Raw genomic sequence first — 4,978 nt, 5'->3', positions numbered from 1 at the left:
AGTTTGTCGGTAAGCTGATGGATGTCTGATACAGCTGAAGATAAACAACTGGCTGTGTGCTGAAAGTACGTCGTGTTCAACAGATAACTCAGCAGCGGTGGTGTGAGTGTGTGAGTGTGTGGGTGTGTGGGTGTGTGATTGATACACATCTATAAAGCTAACACATTACTCAAGGTCGACTTTGATTTTCTTCAAATTTATTAACGTTTATATCATTATGTCACAGATACATTACTTTTTATATTAATTGATGCTAATTTATTATTAAAGACAATGAATAAAGCTTCATGTTTTAGCAAATCTGTTTTCAGAATATTATTAAACATTAAACTAAAGAATTTAATTAATAACCAGATGTCACACTGTTCTTTAAAATTCTTTTCTAAACATATGAACATTTAAAATATTCAATAAAACTTGAAATGCTTTATGTAAACATAGTATTGTTGTATCGCTAAACTTAATACTGCTTAACTTTGTAATTATCTTAGATTATGTGCTATTTTTCATCTCTACACATTGATTATTCTACACTATTCTCTAGTAATATTTATTGCTGCTACAGTCGACATTCTATTAAATACCGTCACTCACAAAGGTCTAGTCGCTTGAGAACAAATTGACCTGAAGTGCCGCTGAAATATATTTCTAATCAAGATTTCTTTACAAGAAATGGCTCATTTTAATCCCAACAGCTTTTGTAATAATGTTTCAATGCAAAACGAAACTGTCAAAAAGAATTCTAATATTCACAGCTTGGTAAAGCCCATTGAGTCAATTTTTGCAAAGACATAAGTGTTGTCTCCTTGTCATATGAGCTTCACCTGTGACTAATAATGGATCAATTAGGTCTCAGGTGTGTATAAAAAGAACCCCAGTACACTAGAACTTCACATCTACTGCAACTTGACCTCTACAAACATGCCTAAGATTCACACTGAGACTAAAGTTTTGATTATCAAGAGGCTGAAGACCAGATCTACAGCTGATGTGGCAGACACCTTCAATGTGTCTCAGCATCAAGTACAGAGGATGAAAAAAAGATTTGAAGAGACTGGAGACGTTTTGGACAAGCCCAGGTCAGACAGACCCCGCAAGACAACTGCTCGAGAGGACCGTTTGTTGGCTCAAACATCCAAGGCCAGCCCATTTTCCACTGCAGCAGAGCTCCACGAGACCTGGTCACCTGAAGTCCCTGTGTCAACCTGAACAGTTTGTCGAATTCTGTCTCCAAATGGCCTCCATGGTCGAATCAGTGCCCAGAAGCCAGCACTAAACAAAAGACAATTGAAAACCCATGTGGCATTTGTCAAGGCCCACAGCCTGCTGAAAGGATGGATGCTGGAAAAGTGGAAGAAGGTGGATTTTTCAGATGAATCTTCTGTTGAATTACACCACAGTCGCCGCAAATATTGCAGGAGACCTACTGGAGCCCGCATGGATCCGAGATTCACCCAGAAAACAGTGAAGTTTGATGGCGGAAAAATCGTGGTCTGGGGTTCCATCCAGTATGGGGGTGTGCGAGAGACCTGCAGGGTGGAAGGCAACGTCAATAGTCGAAAATACCAAGAAATCTTAGCTACCTCTTATATTCCCAACCATAAAAGAGGCCAAATTCTGCAGCAGGATGGTGAAGGTGAAGAAGATCAAGATGCTCCAGGATTGGCCAGCCCAGTCACCAGACATGAACATCATTGAGCATATGTGGGGTAGGATGGAAGAGGAAGCATGGAAGACGAAACCAAAGAATATTGATGAACTCTGGGAGGCATGCAAGACTGCTTTCTTTGCTATTCCTGATGACTTCATCAATAAATTGTATGAATCCTTGCCAAACCGCATGGATGCAGTCCTTCAAGCTCATGGAAGTCATACAACATAGTAAATTTGGGTCTCACAGCACCGCTACTTCATTTGCTGACATATTTTTGTATTTGCAGTAAATTTCTGTAAAGGCGACAAAACTTTTGTCTTGCCAAAATTTGACCTTTCTGTCTTGATTAAATGATAAATCTTTTTTCAGGGAAACTAATTTATTTCAGTGCATTAAACATCATTTGGGAGGGTTTTAGCTTTTCATATGAGCTATTTCTAACTCCAATTGATTAATTAAAAGTCAGGTTAATAGCAAATGTTTCTACAAAATAGATAAGCGACAAGACTTTTGTCAGGGACTATGAATTAGCAATTAACTAGCAAATAAATTAGCAATTAAAACTATTAAATGATCTTAAACTGGTCATTTTGATGATATTAACTCATTAATACAGAAACTCTGCCACCTGCTGGTGATAATAAACTCTTTTTCTTTTAGTCTTTATTGACACTAGTTATGATTTGTTGTCAAGTCAAGAAGTTTTTATTGTCATTACAACCATATATAGCTGTTACAGTACACAGTGACATGAGACAACGTTTCTCCAGGATCAGGGTGTTACATACAACAAAGACAGGGCTATAAGGACTTAGTAAGTTAGTCCTAGATACATAAAGTGTATCTGTGTAACCTGGTGTACACAGTGCAGGACAAGACAGACAAGACAGTGCAGGACAAGACAAACAAGACAGACAAGACAGTGCAGACAAAAGGTTACAAGACAATACACAAATTACAAAGAAGGCAATACACAAAAGACAGTAAACAGAAACAGCGCCGACCGACCAGTGTCAATACTGTATGTAAATACTGTAAGTTCAGACAATATTGCATGCAGTAATACTAGAATGAACACAGTTTCTTAGCAGCAGGTCCCTGAGATAGTGTATAAGATTGTGCAAAAACAGCAACAACTGAAATATTGTACAGTATGAGCAAAACGACTGAAGTGTTAGGCAAAGTGTGTAAAGAGCAAGAAAGTAAAAAAAGTGTGCAATAACAGCATGTAAACAGTTTGATGGCTGTATATTAGAAGTGTGTGTTTTAGGTGTAGGTCTGTACAGTCCATACAGATGATGTGCATGTGTGTGTTGTGCTCAGTACAGAGAACTCTAATGGCTTGTGGGAAGAAACTGTTACACAGTCTGGTCGTGAGGGCCCGAATGCTTCAGTACCTTTTTCCAGACAGCAGAAGGGTGAAGAGTGTGTGTGAGGGGTGTGTGGGGTGAAGTGTGTGTGAGGGGTGTGTGGGGTGAAGTGTGTGTGAGGGGTGTGTGGGGTGAAGAGTGTGTGTGAGGGGTGTGGGGGGTGAAGAGTGTGTGTGAGGGGTGTGTGGGTTCCACAATGCTGTTGGCTTTGCGGATGCAGCGTGTGGTGTAAATGTCCATGATAGAGGGAAGAGAGACTCCAATGATCTTCTCAGCTGTCCTCACTATCCGCTGCAGGATCTTGTGATCTGAGATGGTGCAGTTCCCAAACCAGACAGTGATGCAGCTGCTCAGGATGCTCTCAATGGTCCCTCTGTAGAACATGGTCATGATGGTGGGAGGGAGATGTGTCTTTCTCAGTCTTTGTAGGAAGTAGAGACGCTGCTGGGCTTTCTTGGTGATGGAGCTGGTGTTGAGTGACCAGGTGAAGTTCTCCGCGAGATGAACACCAAGAAATTTGATGCTCTTGACAATCGCTACAAATGATCCGTCGATGTTCAGCAGAGAGTGGTCACTCTGTGCTCTTCTGAGGTCAACAACCATCTCTTTAGTTTTATCCACATTCAGAGACAGGTTGTTGGTTCTACACCAGGTAGTTAGCTGTTGCACCTCCTCTCTGTATGCTGACTCGTCGTTGTTGCTGATGAGACCAACCACAGTCGTGTCATCGGCGAACTTGTTGATATAGTTTGATCTGTGCATTGCTGCACAGTCGTGAGTCAGCAGAGTGAACAGCAGTGGACTGAGCACACAGCCCTGAGGAGCTCCAGTGTTCAGTGTGGTGGTGCTGGAGATGTAAGAATATTCACAGTATTTTAACCCTTTCACAAAACCTTTAAGGCTACATACATATGGAATAAATTATAGGCTGATTTTAGGGTGTGGATTACCTACAAATCACTCAAGACCATTAGATGTGTTGCGCAACAATCAAAGAGAGCTAAGATCATCTGAGAAAAAGTGGAAGAAAGTTCTCCTCAGATGTGACTTCTGCCAAAACTTCCTTCTACAATGAAAAGCTCAAAGCTTCAGCACAAGACCCTCAGAAGCTCCACATCATCATCTCTTCTCTACTCAACCCCCCGGCTCCACCTGCCTTATCCTCCCTGACTGCAGAAGACTTTGCTTCTTTCTACCTGGAGAAGATTGAGGAAATCTGCTGGACCTTCACTTCAGCCCCGACTGCACTTACATCTCACAGTATGGATTCCCCTACACCTTTGTTGTCGCATTTCTCAACTGTGGCAGCAGAAGAAATTTTACAACTCATCCAATCCTGCAATCCTACCACCTGCCCATTGGATCCACTCCCTTCCACTATGCTCCAGACCATCTCACAAGACCTTCTGCCCTTCATTGCCACTATCATCAATAGATCCATAGCATCTGGTCAGGGACCAACTACTTTCAAGAGAGCAAGGGTTATTCCCATCCTAAAGAAATCTCAGTATCTACAGACATCAGTAACTACAGACCGGTATCACTTCTCTCCGTCCTTATCCTCCTTGACCTTTCAGCAGCGTTTGATACGGTCAACCATAAGACTCTCTTATCCACCCTCAGGAGTCTTGGGATTTGCGGATCAGCTTGGGAATGGTTCGCTTCCTACATGGAGGGACGCTCATATCAGGTAACATGGAAGGGGAGTGACATCTGCGCCACACAGTCTCTCCACTGGTGTCCCACAGGGCTCAGTACTTGGTCCTCTTCGTTTCTCCCTGTATACTCACTCTCTTGGTGAAGTTATTTCCTCACATGGGTTCTCTTACCACTGCTATGCTGATGATACACAACTTATCTTCTCTTTCCCACCCTCAGATGCCACAGCTTCTGTTCAGATCTCATCATGTCTAACAGAAATATCATCATGGATGACTGCTCATCAGTTAAAGCT

The sequence above is a fragment of the Tachysurus vachellii genome, chromosome 2 (assembly GCF_030014155.1).
Source record: "Tachysurus vachellii isolate PV-2020 chromosome 2, HZAU_Pvac_v1, whole genome shotgun sequence".
NCBI lineage: Eukaryota > Metazoa > Chordata > Actinopteri > Siluriformes > Bagridae > Tachysurus > Tachysurus vachellii.
Note: the sequence above shows the minus strand (reverse complement) of the source record.